Source organism: Panthera pardus, unplaced genomic scaffold (genome assembly GCF_024362965.1).
Source record: "Panthera pardus isolate Hobbes unplaced genomic scaffold, ASM2436296v1 HiC_scaffold_6, whole genome shotgun sequence".
NCBI classification, from domain to species: domain Eukaryota; kingdom Metazoa; phylum Chordata; class Mammalia; order Carnivora; family Felidae; genus Panthera; species Panthera pardus.
The window spans coordinates 70,092,611-70,110,508 of NW_026526991.1; the positions used below are offsets into that span (position 1 = coordinate 70,092,611).

Consider the following 17,898-nt stretch of genomic DNA (forward strand, 5'->3'; position numbering starts at 1 on the left):
CCTCCAATTTTTTCACTTCCTACAAACTACACTGGCCTTATTTCTGTTCTTGTAACATGTCAAGCTTGTTCCCACCTCAGGGCTTTTGCACTAATCATTTCATCTGCATGTAACACTTTCTTCTAGAACTTTATATGGCTGGTTCCTTGTCATTAGCTCTCTAATAAAGTACCCATGGGAATTTCCCTTGCCACACAATTTAAAGTGTTCTCTTGGGGTCCCCACAGTGCTTTATCTTCCTTAAGGTAAAAATCATCATGGGCTTTTTGTTTGTTTTTGTCTGTATAACCCCACCACAGTGTAAACGGCAGGTCCTGACAGGAGGCACCTTACCTGCTTTTTCCCATATATGTTCAGTTTCTAAAGCAGTGACTAACACATAACAGGTAACAAGTAACTTTTGTCAAATTTGTCAATAACCCCATCCTGTCTAAAACACCAGCAAATTCCATGAGTTTTCCTCCTAAAATACATGTAGAAACAATCTACAGCTTTTCATCATATCTGCTTTCTCCATAGTCTAAATCACAAATCTCTCTCTCAAGGGAGCCTCCAGCGTCCTCCTAATTGGTCTCCCTGCTTCTTTCAGCAGTCAGAGCAATCTTTAAAAAATGTAAATGAAATCATATCATGCATCTACTTAAAACTGTTCATGGCTTTCCATCCCTATGAAACAAAATATCAATGCCCAAGATGCTCCAGCCTCTGACTTCCCACCAACGTCGCCATATCACCTCCTCCTTCACACCAACTTCTGCTCCCTAACCCTACTTCTCAATTAAACTTTCTGGATCTCAGATTCTTCAGCTGTTAAAATAGTATTCTGGGAAGGCATAGCATAAGAAGCTACATGAACACTTACTGGACACTTGCTGTATGCCAGGAGCTGCTGGGCCCTGGGAACAGAAATCTGAACAGGCTTAGTCGCTGCCTTTGAGAAAATCAACACATAAGTAAACAAACTATATTACACTGCAGTGAAATCTGTAACAGAGGGAAAGCTGAGTAGTGACATGAGATCAAATGGTGCTGAATCTCCTGGCAGAGCCTGGGAAGGATTCACAGAAGAGGAGAGACAGTGTTCAAAAGGTGCTTTATACATTCTAAAGCACATTGGAAATGCAGAGTGTGTAAATTAGCATTATTGTCCAAATAGAGAAGGAAGTATGAGGTTTGTTTTCAGTAACATCTATTCCACCTTAACACATGATTAGACAGAAAAAGCTGTTTGAGTAAACTGAATTTCTAGCTGACTTGAAAACCCATTTTGTTTCAACTTGCAAATATTTCTAAAATCTAATAATACAGTTCTTGTGTTTATGTAAGTGCAATAGACTAAACATGATTGAATCTTTTTTCATGACTGTAAATAATAAAGTGCCCCAGGGTCATGTTTCTTCAAATCAACTACCGCTGTGACTCTGTAATGCAAATATTGAATATGTGGGAGATTGGGCATAACATGTAATGAACCAAAGGCATCCAGATCCTAGAAATTGCCTTTGTAAAAATCCACGGTATCAGATTGTTTTTATATTATTTAACTCTTTATTATTTTTTCTTTTTTATTAAATTATAATTGACATATTATATGAATATCAGGTGTAAAACATAATGACTTGATACTTTTATACATCATGAAATGAGCATCATAAGTCTAGTTACCATCTGTCACCATACAAAGCTATTACAACATTATTGATAATATTCCTTATGCTGTACATCACATCCCCATGATTTATTTATTTTATGACTAGAAGTCTGTATGTCTTTTTAAAAATATTTTTTAAGGTTTATTTATTTTTGAGAGAGAGAGAGAGAGAGACAAAGCATGAGCAGGGGAAGGGCAGAGAGAGAGGGAGACACAGAATCTGAAGCAGGCTGCAGGCTCCAAGCTGTCACAACAAAGCCTGATGCAGGGCTGGAACTCATGAACCATGAGATCATAACCTGAGCTGAAGCTGGACACCTAACTAACTGAGCCACCCAGGTGCCCCTAGAAGCTTGTACTTCTTAATCCCTTATCTAATCTACGCACCACCCCCACCTCCCTCCCCTCTGGCAACCACCAGATTGTTCTCTATATCTATGAGTCTGTTTCTATTTTGTTTGTTCATTTGCTTTTGTTTTTAGATTCTACATATAAGTGAAATGATAAGACACTTGTCTTTCTCTATTTCATTTAGCATAATGCCCTCAAGATGCATCCATGTTGTTGCAAAAAAGATTTTGTTCTTTTTTATGGCTGAGTAATATTCCATTACACACACACACACACACACACACACACACACACACACACACCACATCTTCTTTAGCCATTCATCTATCAATGGACACTTAGGTTGCTTCCATATCTTGGCTATTGTAAATAATGCTCTAATGAAAATAGGGGTGTATGTATCTTTTCAAATTAGTGTTTTTGTTTTCTTTGGATAAATTGCCAGAAGTGGAATTGCTAGATCATATGGTATTTCTATTTTTAATTTTTTGAGGAACCCCCATACTATTTTCCATAATGGCTGCACCAATTTACATGACCACCAACAGTGCACAAGGGTTTCCTTTTCTCCCAATAACACTTGTTATTTCTCATCTTTTTGATAATAGCCACTCTGACAGGTGTGAGGTGGCATCTCATTGTGGTTCTAATTTGCATTTCCCTGATAATTTAGTGATGTTGACTATCTTTTCATGTGCCTGACGGCCGTCTGTATGCCTTCTTTGGGAAGATGTCTATTTAGGTCCTATGCCCATTTCTTAATCGATTTTTTTTTTATTGAGTTGTAGCAGTTCTTTATATATTTTATCAACCCCTTATTGGATATATATTTGAAAGAATCTTCTCCATTTAGTAGGTTGCCTTTTCATTTTGTTGCTGTTTTTTTTCCCACTGTGCAAAAGCTTTTTAGTTTGATATAGTCCCATTTGTTTACTTTTGCTTTTGCTACCCTTGCCTGAGGAGACATATAAAAAAATATAAATATATATATATATATATATATATATATATATTACTAAGAATAATGTCAAAGGTAACTTTGTTATTAAAAAAACATTAATTGGGGATTGAGACTAGTTGCACTGATTTCTGTTATATTTATATTATACAAGTATGTTCATTTGCTAGAGTTGCCGTAACAAAGTACCACAGACTGAGTGGCTTAAGAAACAAAAATTTAATCTCTCTTAAATCTGGAGGAGAAGTCCAATATCAAAGTGTTGACAGAGTTGAGTTTTTTCTTCTGAGGCCTCTCTCCTTTGTCTTCTCCCTGGGTCTTCACATGGTTTTCCCTGTGTAGCTATGTCTTAATTTATTCTCCTGATTAGGACATTGGTCATATTGGATTATGCCCCACACTAATGACCTCAGTTTAATTTAATTACCTCATTAATGACCCTATCTTCAAATATAGTTAAATGTTGAGGTACTGGGGGTTAGGAATTAAACATATGAAGTTCAGAAGAAAATATTCAGTTAGTAACAACATGTATATGATATTCATATTATATTTATACATTTATCATATATTACAAATAACATACATTATATAATATATATTGCTCTATCTATATATGTGTGTATATATGTGTGTATGTATATATATAAAAATGCTTCTTGCAGGGGGCCACATTGTTTTGTTTTGTTTTCTGTTTCTTTCATTAAACACTTAGAGTGTTAGGTAAATGTAGAATCTTTAAACAGTATGATGAGTATGGGGGTTTAAAACTGGTTTTATGACATTAGTTAGGTAAATCTGTCTTTCCTCCTGTATATAATAGGAATAATAACATCTAGGTCATTGGATTTTATAAAAGTTAGGTGTGATAATGTATTTAAAACAGCAATTATAGTAGAGAGTATCAGATATATTAGTACCCTTCTCCCTTCCCCCAGTCAAGTCTACGAACTTTAACCCACTGTGGGTAAAACTTTACTATAGAACATTCCTATAATGTTGATAATCAAGGGTAGCTTAACTGGAGTCTTCTACAGCTACGACAGATTTACAACAAGCAATGATGCTCAGTATCCAATTCATTAACCTCAGAGACCTGTGGTTAGCACTATAATATTCTGCATAGAAAAATTATACTGTGGTAAAGTCAGCAATGAAGATATGTATATACTATAATTGCTTTAATGGAAACAAATAATGAAGTGTGTATATAATATAGGTGTAAAATTAGAATCTACTTGAAGATGATAGGATAGGATAGGATAGGATAGGATAGGATAGATCATCTTAGCATCTTATGCCAAAAGGGAAAAAATCAGCTCATTTATTCACAAGGGAAAAAAAAAAACCACACTCAATTGCCTTTGATAGTTTCAACCTTGGCAACATTCTGTTCTTTTAATTCCAGCAACTCTATCACTGTGCTATTTTTGCAATGCAACTAGGGTAATTTAAATGTACGCCAAGTACATTTTAATGTAATTTCATGGCAGTTTTTTGGCCTGTCATTTATTTCCTCTTTGTGCTACTCAAATTTCATTTCATTAAGTACTAAGTTACTTCATGGTATATTACAAGAAAATTCCAGCCAGCTATATTTTTGAAGTGTAAGGGGAAACCTAAAAGTGGTCTGTTCTTTCTCAATATGGATTAAACGTACAAAGTATTTTCTTTGACATATAGTCTTTGTTCCCTTCCCTACCCCAAATTTACTGCTCCATGAAAAGACACATGAAAACACTATACTCAAAAAAAGACAGCATGCAGTGATTCTACCTCACCAAAGCTCAAGTATGAATAAATCACACATATCTTGGAGCACTGAGCTCAGCATTCCCGTCCTTGTAAATATAGGAGAGACTGTATGCTCAGTAGTATAGGTGGCTGGTCTACCTCAAGTTTCCAGAAGACAGTTCTGGGGAAATATGATAAGCGGAGGGCTGAGAAATACAGAAATGAAGTGGGCCTGGGGAGAACAAAGCTATAGTGATTTTTTGAAATTCTCTATTTACCGTATAATGACAGCTCCACTCACTGATTTATCATAGCAAATTGCATTGCCTCTGGCATGGTTTGGTTACTAAAAGAATATTCAGAGGCCGAACACCTGGGTGGCTCAGTCAGTTAAGTGTCTGACTCTTGATTTCGGCTTGGGTCATTATCTCATGGTTCTTGTGTTTGAGCCCTGCACTGGCCTCTATGCTGACAGCACGGAGTCTGCTTGTGATTCTCTCTCTGTCCATTTTTCTCTGCCCCCCCCCTCAAAATAAATAAGTAAACTTAAAAAAAATAAGTAAATAAAAGAATATTCAGAGGCAAGACCAGTCTCACAGACAAAAGAATTGGGGGATGACAATTATTTGGTAGAGTTTCATAGGAAAAAATTTAAAAAAAAAAAAATTTGTTCAAGCTCCCAATAACTTCTCATGCTAAATCCTACTTCCCATGCTTTCAGATACTTGAAATTTTGCCAACGATAGTTTCCTTTTAGATTAAGACTTTGTTAAACAATATAGAGTTAGCTCTAGCTGCCATCTTGCATCCTCGCGAGTGTGTACCTAATCTCAGCGGGGTCCACCCGAGACCCCCTGAATACCAACCCTAGTCTTCCACACAGTCCCATTTCCACTCCAACAAGATGAAAGAAACTATCATGAACCAGGAGGAACTCGCCAAACTGCAAGCACAAGTGCACATTGGCGGGAAAGGAACTGCTCACCGGAAGAAGAAGGTGGTTCATACAACGGCGGCGGCAGATGATAAACAACATCCGTAAAAAATTAGACATAAACAATATCTCTGGTATTGAAGAAGTGAGTATGTTCACAAACCAAGGAACAGTGATCCACTTCCACAACCCTGAAGTTCAGGCATCCCTGGCAGCGAACACGTTCGCCATCACAGGCCATGCTGAGACAGAGCAGCTGGCAGAAATGCTACGCAGTGTCTTAAACCAAACTTGAGGCAGACAGTCTGACTGGTTTAAGAAGACTGGCTGAAGTTCTGCCCACACAATCTGTGGATGGAAAAGCACAACTCACTACCAGGGAAGAGGAGGATGGCGGAGTTTCAGATCTTGTGGGTAACTGATGAAGCGATGAAGCAAACTGAATGCAGCCAACTTTTGAAGAAGATAAAACTTACAGAAGTTACTGGGAGCTGCTATTTTATATTATGACTACTTTTTAAAATTTTGTTCATGGATCTGATAAAATCTAGTTCTCTAATAATTTTAAGCCCCAGCCCCATGGACCCTGAAGCTCTTTGCAGCTGTTGCTTGTACACAATTCATTCTTTGCAGCTAATTAAGCTGAAGAAGCCTGGGAATAAAGTTTGGAATCAGGTTAATAAAGTTCTTTGCCTATTGAAAAAAAACACACACAACAATAGTAGTTGAAGAAATCGTTACTCATTCCTGGCTCCCCTTTGTACTGGACTTGGTACAGATGAAGGGGGATGGAAAAGGGATGTCAATGACTATGTAGATTTGAGGTAGATGGAACATAAGGGACTAATTTAAATTATGTGTACTTTGTGGATTCTCGGGCAGATGGACAATGCCTGAAACTGATAACATCTAAGATTGACATAGAGATGTATACATAAAAGATGGTTTTACATAGATCAATAATGAAAGTATCATGAAATAAGGATTACAATCCATTCAATACATGTTTGTATGTGTATGCATTTGTGAGTATGCGTGTGTGTGCACTTACAGGCTTTTGAGCATGCACATGTGTGTGTACACATACATGGGTATTGTACGTGTGTGTGTAAGAAAGTCAAGGTAGAAGCAGGTAAACATGGAATAATAATGAAGTTAAAGCCTTTTCCTTGAGTAAGAAGAGAAACTATAAAGGGTAGGTATGGGGAAGGAACATTTACTAAAATAAAGATGAGTAAGCACTGAGACTTATAAATAGTACAAAGTCAGTAAGATTTGGGAGGGCTGTACTGACAGCTAGAAAGATAGCATCACATCTCAGGAAGTCCTCATCTTATGAAAGGGCCCAGCCCACTGGCAGGATGAGACAGACAATCATACTTTTCAGAAGCTTCTCTTGGCATATTTTGTACTTCTGCTTATTATTGACCTAAATTTATGTTTTTGCATTGGTTTGCTACAGGACCTCACAAGTCAGTCTGCACAGCCTATAGTTTATTGCGCTAGTTAATTAAGGTGAAATTCCAGTGTAGATGGTAGGAGGCAGGACCCTAAAACTTGTAGAAAACTCATGGTTTATGAAGGTAGTGCTTTGGATTACAAAATGAGTGACATTTTCTTAGCAGCAATGTAAGTGCTAATTTGGGGGAAAAATCGAATACTTTTAATAGCCTTTAGTTTGAAACCATATAGAAAAAAACAAATAGGGGAGCGCCCAAGTGGCTCATTCAGTTAAGCATCTGACTCTTGATTTCAGCTCAGGTCATAAACTCATGGTTCCTGGGATCCAGCCCCCTGTGCTTGGGATTTTTTCTGTCTCCCTAACTCCCTCTCTCTATGCCCTTCCCCACCCATGTGCATTCTCTCTCTCTCTCTCTCTCTCTCTCTCAATAAATAAACATTTTAAAAATACATAGTTAAATTTAAAAAAATAAAAATAAGTAAACAATAAATAGGGGTGGCTCAGTTGGTTGAGCATCCAACTCTTGATTTATGTTCAGGTCACGATCCCAGGGTCATGGGATTGAGCCCTGCATTGGGCTCTGCACTAAGCATGGAGCCTCTTAAGATTCTCTATCTCCCTCTGCCCCTCCCCTACTCGTGCTCATACACTCACTATCTCTCAAATAAAAACATTAAATAAATTAATAAAGTAAATAAGTAAATAAATGAATAAATAAATTTATTTTAACTTTGGCAGTAAGAAAGGCTTCATCCAACATGCATAGAAACTGAAGGATCTAGTTCCAAATGATGATCAAGGTAGAATCCACCATTAGTAGAAAAGATCTGGGGTGGAGGTTAAGGGGACTTTGACAATTTAATGTAAAGGCCCAAGTCATCTATAGAAATACTGCTATTATAATGCTGGAAAAAGGGGATCTTAGTAGAAAGAAATTCATATGGATTGGCCTAGGGACTGAGGACTAAAAGAAAGTTAAAGATTTTGATATTCTTGGTTTATGACTTTTTACCAAAGTGCACCCTTCACAGTTTCATCTTCCTGGGTCTTCAACCACCATAATATGTAATTTACAGAACATAGTATTCTGAAAGGATTTCTATTCCCAGAAATCCTAGTATGTGGCATTATAGTACTATTTGCATGCCCGGATCAGGGCAGAGATTAAATGGGGGTTAAATTTTGGAAATATTAAGCCAATATATCTTAATCCTTGTTAATTCCTGGTTTCTAATATCTCCGGGCTCCTCTGTCAAGAGGGCTGGCTGACTTGAACACAGGAATGGAGACAATACAGAATGGATACAATAAAAGAAATAACTGCCCATGGAAATGGGAGAAATCTGCCCCTCCAGCCATAGAGTATTAGAAGTAAAAGAGGGATAGAAGAAGGATGAAGAGATCAGACAGCAAAACATCTTATCCCCTACATCATCAGGGTCCACTTTAAAGGGACAGTGGTGACATGTAGAAATTACCAGATAAATATGAAGGCATTCAAACACATCAGGGCTTCTGAGGCTGTAGCCCATGGGAGGCGGCAGGTCTTTTTACAAAAGAATGATATCACAGCTTTAGGGCATTTGGGGAGGATTGTGGCTAGATTCAAGAGATTAAACCAGCTTCAGATACCTCTCTGAGAGGACAGCAGAGATCTGAAATCAACACAAAGGAACTGTTGAGGTTCAAGGGGGTGGGGGTGGGAGAGGTGAATGAAATTCATAGCCAGAATAGAGCTTAAAAGGTTAGACAGAATCAATTGCACCTCAGCCATCACTGTCTACAGATAACACTGAACCAACAACTCCAAGTGTCTAAAACAAATGTTTTAAATTTTACAGATGTGTAGGTTCTTAATCTACATGCTATCAATGTGACTCATCACTGATGACATTAAACTTGAATAACTGGCCCTGGCCAGGTGATGTTTGCCAGATTTCTCCATGATAAGGTTACTTTTTTTTTTTTAACCTCCTTTCCATACTATTGTATTACTTCCTATTCTTTGGAAGCAAGTCACAAAATTCAGCCCATACTCAAGGAGTGAGGAGTTAAGCTTCACTATCTTGAAAGGAAGAGTATCTATATAAATTACTTATAATTCTCCCATATGGGAGATTTCTCTCTTCTCTGTTTATTCAGTCATTTATTATATTAGTGTGGACTCATGGATATTTATTTGATACTATGGATTACAATCTAGTACTATTTCATTTATTTTGTTGGTCAAAGTTGCCCAAGATTTGGGCACCTACTACCAGACTGTCATTCTGTCTAAGCCATCTCTGCACACAAAACTAGGAAATATGTATATGCATTTTCACCTATAAATGCAATATTTAATCTTATTTCTGTAAGTATCCATTTATCTCTACAAGGCCAACCGCGAGCTTATGTTGAGGTTTCTGACTCTAATCCAGTACCACACTGTTCATTGTAGCCAGCTCCAACTCCCCGGTTAATCAGTAACCTCCCTTTTCTACAGTGAGAAATTTGGCTTCCACCACCTGCCATTCATTTATTCATTGATCAACCCCAGCATGTACGTAAAACAGACTCAGAACTGTTAACCCATATCCTCATGAGAAGTAACTTTACCAACTAGAATACAGTTGTTTATGTCTTGTTCCCTTTGTCTTTAGTCTTTTAGTTCCCAGTCAAAACACTTTTTACCAAAGTTACTTAGATCAGCATATTTTTTCTCCACATCTCATGTCATTAAATATCCTGCCAAAACACAGGATATTTAATGTCTGGACAGTGCTCCATAAAATCAGCATGCTCAAACTCACATTTCCTTAGGATGTTAATTCGAGTTGCTTTAATCATTATTCTGAGCAATTCATGCCTTGTCCAAACACATAGATAACCTTACACAAGAAAACAGTCTATGCAGAATTACAGAATTTTAGAATGCAAAAAAATTTAGGTATCACCTAGTCATTCTTACAATCAATGTTGGAATATTCTCTCTCTGGCAGATATTTTGTGCAGGAATGTTTAACTTGCTATTTTCTCAGGAGTAGAGTCCTTGACCAGCTGTAATATTTAATATCTTTTCACTTCTAGTGTTCCCAGGTAAAATTCTGGGGTTTTGTGGTGGTTCTTAGTGCCAGAATTTAGGATATCGACTTAAATCTTTATTTTCAACCTTGAAAATTATGTTTTGAAGAAATCAGGACCTTGAAACGTCTGAAGATAAAATAAGAAAAACAGCAATTGGCTTTTCATATGAGAACTTAAGTGAAGGTTCTCTTAATACATCATGCTTTATTGGCATATTAAACTATATATTATACATCTTTTTCTTGCCTAATTCCAGTAATTGAGAGAAAATGATATACAATTACATCAATTTAAACTACACAGAATGTTCTGATTATTACTATTGGCTTACAAGAGCTGTTATCTCAACATATCCAATCATTGGCAAATTCTTTTAGTTTGAATTATATCGATTTTTTTAAAAAGAATATAGGGAGGCAATGCAATACAGTAAAAAGAATATTAAACCAGGAGCCAATAGCCCTGAGTCCTCATTGTCACAGAGACATTAATTAATTCTGTGGCCTTTGGTAGGTCACTGGACTTTTGTTTCAATTTCTTTGCCAATAATAGGAGGATATTAGAACATAGGTAGATATACTCAAAGGATTGTTGGGCTCTACATATGTGAAAAATAAAACTAATCATTGTTAAATGTAGTAAATGTCTTAAAATCTTGGAATGAGTGAGGCCACTCTGTGCAGTATCATGCAGGTTCTGAAGTCAGCCTGCCCACCATCGAATTCCAGCTTTGTTGTTCACCAGCTATGCAACCTCTTTCAGTCACAGGCTTTCATCTTTAAAATACAGATAATAATGATTACCATGGTGGTGTGGATTAACTAAAACAATGACGGTGAAGGGCCCAATATGAGGCACACAAGAAGTATTCAATAAATTGTAGTCATTTTGGAATAGAATTGTAAGGCTATTTCAATAGCGAGACAATGATGGAGAAGATAACATGGCTGAGAATCAAACAGAAATGACTCGAAGCTACTGCTAACTCTTACATGTAGGTTTGGGCTCCCGTATTGTTCGTTTGTAATACTTGGAGAGCAGGATTGATCACCACAGTGTGTCAGTAACTCAGACCCATCCTGGAAAGGTAATTGTAGCATTGTACCAGACTTATTCAGGAAAGATTCCATTACAACCAGAAACGAGGTGGCCTGAACCACAAAGAATCAGGCAGAGCAGCAAACAGAAAAAGGTAAAAAGTCCCTGAAATTGTTCAGATGCCTGATGTGAGAAGACAGTAGAGGATTACAGACCTGTATATAGAATATCAGTCTGTGTGCATGATATCTATACATTCTTAAAATACTTTTTTGTTCTGTTTTTAATGGTTAGTGCTGATTTTCTAAAAATAGTTTTTTACTGTATTAATTATGATAAAGAGAAATAAAGAATATGTTTCCAATTATGCCTGGCCCAGGTTGTGGTGATGGTAGCAGTAATGACAGTAAGACACCCCAACAGGAGGGTGAACCGTGAAAGGACAAAATGGAGGTTACTTGTACAGACAAACCCTGCCCATTAGGATGTCCTCATTCCAGAGCAACTTTCCATAAGTAAATAAATAAATAAGAAGATTCTAGTTTGTTTACCAAGAAAGATTTTACTCATTTATTCTGGCATCAGCAATTGAACAAATATTTATTAAATACCTGGTACACCCTGGGAATACTGAGCAAAACAAAACAGTCTCTTCACTCAACTCACGGTAGAAAACATGGCAAGAGAACCATGAAAATGCAGATTTTCATGGCACAGCTGGGAATAAAAGCCTAACATGTAAATATGTGTCTCTCATTGGAGGTTAGAGGACTAAATATCTTTGACTCAGTTCTAGGTGAATCCCATTATGCCAACACTATTGCTTGTTTAGTTCTGAGCTTGGAACCCAGTTATGATCAACAGGCTTTTGACAGTTCCCAGAAAGCAGTCTTACCTTTTTAGGTAAGTCACTGTGTATAATCTACCTGCTCAGAACCTCAGTGCTTCTAAGAACCGTGGGAAGTTCCTGCTCTGAAACCCAGCCCTGTGAGACAAGGTTCTTAAGGGAAGAAAAAGGTTTTCTTATTGCCAGGTACCCATTTGGGTCTGGGATACAAACTGCTTGTTACTTCTTGCTGGACCTTCTGTCATGTGATGTTTCTGCTTCTCTCTGCCTCTTCTTGACCTCAGCTTTCTCCAAGGGCCTAATTAAATACACCTTCCTCCATGATTACTTTCATGACTACCATAATCCCTTTTGGTAATATTCCATTTCCAAATGGAACTCATGGTCAATTCTAGCCCAGTGGACTCTATTTTTGGAGCTTACAGAACACTTGTTTAAAGTATTGCTGATTCTAAACTACATAAAACAAATAGAAGGACAGGCTTAAAGAATATTGGCATAAAGCAACATTTACTTTTCAAAAGTTCACTGATTCAAAATGAAAATGTGTTAAGCTAAGAATATCTTCAATTCCTAAATGCCTGGATATATATAAAATATTCATACTATATTATGTGTTGTCTAAGGCTCATCAAATCTTGAAAGAGTTTTAATAATTTTTCATCATTGAATGAAAATAGTTTATTTCAGCATCTGCAAAAGACTACACATCTAAAAAATAGCTTCATGAAATATAAGTGTTCTGTTCTAGATTAAAGAAGCTTGACAACTAAATATATGCATGTTTCTGTCCTGAAGTACTGAATCAGATGAAAATAAAAAAGTCTTTTTATTTTTTATTATTTATCTTTTTTATTATTTGTCCTATAAAGAACATTTTTGAGACAACTGACAAGCTTTGAATAAGGTCCATAAATTCAAGTATTATAGCAATATTAATCTCCAGATTATGACAATTAGACTGTGGTAATGTCAGAAAATATCCTTGTTTTAGAAAATATCACAAAGTATTTATACTTTCCTAAAAGAAGAGTTTTAGGAAATACAATGAAATATTTATTCTTCCCTAAAAGAAGGGCATTGTCTCACATGACTGCAGTCCAATTACCAACATCAGGAAAATAATAACTATATAGTGAATGAGAGAGAAAGAATGATAAAGCAAATGTCTTTAAAAATCTGTCAGTGGGGGAACATAAAAGAAAAGTATACAGGAATTCTTTGTACTATTCTTACAACTTTTTTGTAAGTTGGAAACAGTTCAAAATAAAAGATTTGTAACCCAAACCAGTGAAATATTGAAAGTATTATTTTTTGCTGGATGTGCTGTCTTAGGCTGTTTGGGCTGCTATAATAAAATACCACAGACTGGGTGGCTTATAAATAAAGGAAATTTATTCCTCACAGTTCTAGAGTCTGAGAAATCCAAGATCAAGGCACCTGCAGATTCACTATCTGGTAAGAGCCTGCTTTCTGGTTCATTGTTAGCCATCTTCGTTCACTGTGTCCTACATGGTGGAAGGAGTGAGCGAGCTCCCTGGGACTTCTTTTATTTTTTTATTTTTTTAAATGATTATTTATTTTTGAGAGAGAGAGAGAGAGAGAGCGAGCATGAGTGGGGGAGGGGCAGAGAGAGAGGGAGACAGAGGATCTGAAGTGGGCTCTGTGCTGACAGCAGAGAGCCTGACACGGGGTGGAAACTCCAGAACCTTGAGATCATGAGCTGAGTAACCAACTGAGCCATCCAGGCGCTCCTCTGGGGCTTCTTTTATAAGATCACTAATCCTATTTATGAGGGCTCTACTCTCATGACCTAATCACCTCTCAAAGGCACCCCCTCCAAATAGCATCACAATGGGCATTAGGTTTTAGCATATGAATTCTGGAGAGACACACATTCAGTTGCTAGTACATATTTTATATAACACATCTCTCCTACTTATAAATTCCTATTTTACCTCTTGAGGCCTGTGTTCCATATTTTGATGTGTGCTTTGGAAAGACAAGAGTCATTCTGACTCTAAATAAACTGTCTGTATACTGGTATTAACTGAAAATTTTGTTAAAAAGATATATAATTTTTAAAATAATGCAATGTCTAATACATATACAAAAAGTTCCACCTCATTGTCTGACTTAAGGGCATCATGAAAAGGTCAAGATATTACTTTTCAACTATGTCCTTCATAACTGCTCACCTTAAATAAAAGATGATCTGCCAAAGTCAACAATGCATGATTAACTTCCAAAAACAGTGCTGGTTTTTGCAACAGAAATCTGACAAAAGCTGAAATTCAGAAGAAATGATGGCAATAAACTACCATGGAATAGGAGTACAGAGGACACTGTAATTGGCAAATCAAGTGGAGAGTGAGTGTGGACAACCCTTTCAAAAAATGTGACCTGATGAGAAAGAGAACTAGAAAGGGATAGTTATTGATACTTGCTTCCTTTGTAGAAATTACTATTTGGAATTATTTAAATTTGCTTATTTCTTTATTTATGTCTTACCATCAGTCTAGTTGGTAAGAAAGTAAGTCTTACAGGAGGGCAACAACTATGTATGTTTTCTGTCCACTGTTGCCTTCCCAATAGAGTGCCTAACATAGTCAACAAATATAAATGGGGAAAGTTTGTATTTTTTTTTCTGACAATAGCAAAGCTTTGTCCAGCTTATGCATGGAGATACACTGGTCCTTGTGGGCCACTCATATGCCCAGCTATCATAATTAGATTTTATTTAACCTTTAGATTAATAACAAAATATGTAGAACAAACTCAGAGTGCCTCATTGGATCTGTGACACCTGCCTATACATTCTACCTCTAGCTCATCAAAAAGCTTCCTAGGTGCTACTGTTGATAATGCTGCTATAAACAACAGGGTGTATGTATCCCTTCCAATTAGTATGTTTGTATTCTTTGGGTAAATACCTCATAGTACAATTTCTGGGTCATAGGGTAGTGCTATTTTTAACTTTCTGAGGAAACTCCATACTGTTTTCCGGAGTGGCTGCACCAGTTTGCATTCCCACCAATAGTGTCAGAGGGTTCCCCTTTATCCACATCCTTGGCAACATTTGTTGTTTCCTGTGTTGTTAATTTTAGCCACTCTGACTGCTGTGGGGTGATATCTCATTGTAGTTTTGATTTCTACTTCCCTGATGATGAGTGATGCTGAGCATCTTTTCACATGTCTGTTGGCCATCTGTATTTCTTCTTTGAAAAAATGTATACTCATGTCTTCTGCCCATTATTAAACAGGGTGATTTGCTTTCTAGGTGCTGAGTTTTATAAGTTCTTTATATATTTTGGGTGCAACAATGAACATCAAAGCATTTCAACTTTCAATACAGTTAGTGCATCCATCCCTTCTTGTAAAGAGAGAAAGCACGAGGGAGCTCTGGCCAATGGGGGGAAATGTAGGAACAGAATATTCTGAAAATAAGAGCTGGCATTACAGAACCAGCCATGCTGGCAGAATTTACAGTGGATTAGGGTACCAACAGCAGTAGCAGTCTGGTCCCTGAAAGAAACCACCCATTGATGAGAACTGTCACAAGTCTCAACTTGTCTTGGATAAACGCTCCCCTGCAGTCTTCACCTCCTTTAATTTTGATCAATGGCTCACAAAGTAAACAATGATTCATTTCTACTTGATGATGGTGAAAAAGTTGCCCTGCAGAGAACATCGGAGTATTAGTTACCAGCAATTCTGGTTTGAAAACCAATCAGTTGTGAGTTTCCAACAGTGACTAATGTACCACAAAATTAAGTTTGTGGGTCACCAATCTCTGAACCAGATGTGAATCACAGTGAATAATGGGTACTAAACAACCAGCTATACCTTGGTGACACTGAGATTTGTTACTCCTCATTCATTCTACAAAAAGCTGACAGACAATATGATTGGAATGATTTATGTAAAGAATAACCACTATTCTGATATAACTGTCACCTGAACAGAAAATCTTAATTCTCACAGGCAGGTTTTGATCAAAGCACACAAAAGCAAACACTCTTTTTAAGGAGGGCTTCTGTGCACCAAAACACATTATTGTAGTAGCATTTCATTCTGAGTCCTCTGCATTGTGGCCACTTGGTAAACATTTGCAGGATGAAGAGAAATACTTCAAAGTATTCCACCAATGGTTCCTACAAGTTGTGGGGAAACAGCAAGAAAGAAAACGTCTGGGCTTTCTAACAGGTCAAGTTGTAGGATGTCTGAAGTTCTGTTACTATGAAAGCCTTGCAACTTTAGTCTACTAGAGACGGTGGAGGGGGGCATGTGTCATGAGAAACAGTGAAGATAGGCAAAGATTGTCACACTCCTGAAATGGGTCAAGTCACTATACTTGGTTAAATGCTGCCTTCTTTCTTCTAGAATTTATGATTTCCAGTTTAATTTTGTGCATTTATACCATTATATGCAAACTCAAGGGAGTTTTTTGAAATCATGACCTATACTTTAGAAACTTAATAAGTATGACTTAGGTCTTGTGGCTCAGGGGAGTACTCCATTCAACCAGCAGATTTAAAACTAAAGAGGAATAACTGTTCTACCAATTCTTGTTATACAGAAAATCTAATGCGGTATTTCTAAGCCTTTATTGAAGGGCATTTTTCTTTCGAAAATTCATAAATCCAAGGATTACTCTTGGGCTCAAGTTGCTATTTCAGGTTTTAGCAATTGGAATAAAGGCCTATGATAGAGGCACTATTAAGCAATTTAAGACCAGCTTATTTAATTCTTTTTCCTTAAACCTCACTTACCTTTAAGAAATAAGGAAAAGATCCGAAGATAAAAATGTTCAGGGTCAGTAGGGGCTGGAATTATGTCATTGTGGTTATACATCTCATAGTATTTTAATGGAATTTCTAGTTGTAGGTAAAGTATGTAATTTGGAACCAAAATGACTTTTTATTTTCTTTTTTTAAATGACTTTTTAAAGTACTGAAATTAAATATTTTTAAACATTTTTCAGAAAGAATAACTCAGAAACATTACACCTTTTCTTGTAAAGCATCAACTGAATATGAAATGTATATGTGAAAATGTTAAGTGAAAATGTTTATGTTTAATTACTATTTAATCATTTTAATGAAGTCTAGAGAATTTTTCAGAAATATTATAGAGTATGTTAGATTTGAAGGTCCTCACCAAAGTAATTAATTTCACAAAAATGTGCTTCATGCTTATTGTGTGTCAGGCACTGTGCTAAGTCCTTGGAAAACAGTAAGAGGTCATTCTTGCTCTCAAGTACTGTGATATAGGCAGAGATATGTAGAGAATTTAATCACCATTTCCACTTTAGTACATTTCTTTTAAAATTTTAAAGGTATTTTAATTTAAAACCTTATGAACTATTTACACTGTACCTTCCTACTAAAGAATGAGAATTACACACATAGTAAATTTTTACCACAGAATTTAATTTAAGAGGCTTTATTTAGTTCAATATCTGTTCAGCAAATACTTTGAAATGAGCTCTCTTTTAGAAATGAATATGCTCTGAACAAATCAATAAATAGCAAACCGGTAAATATTTCATTTTTTCATTGAGAATATTCATTTCTAAATATATAGACATCCCTTCATTCTTCTTTCTCACCTCCTGACTATACTCCCTGGTTCTACTTCCTCCTCTCCTAATCACAGCTTGACCCAGTACAGGTCTGGCTGCTAGTGCAATATTCCAGAAAAGCATTCCTGCTGAGGTCACCAGCAAAACACCAGAGACACTTTGCATTTTGACCTTGCTTGTTAGACATCCAGCATTTGACTGCTGATGTTTCTCTATCTCGTGATATTCTCTCTTCTCCTGGCCCCTTTTCATATTTTTCATTCTGTCCTCTCT

The 17,898-nt window shown here is 36.6% G+C and overlaps 1 protein-coding gene and 1 pseudogene across 6 annotated transcripts in view; one reads left to right on the forward strand and one right to left on the reverse strand.

Moving 5' to 3' along the window:
- TMEM117 (transmembrane protein 117) overlaps positions 1-17,898 on the reverse strand; it is a 483,464-nt gene that overhangs the window by 156,171 nt on the left and 309,395 nt on the right. The gene's annotated exons all lie outside the window — the stretch shown is intronic.
- Positions 5,538-6,071, forward strand: LOC109248995 (transcription factor BTF3-like; annotated as a pseudogene).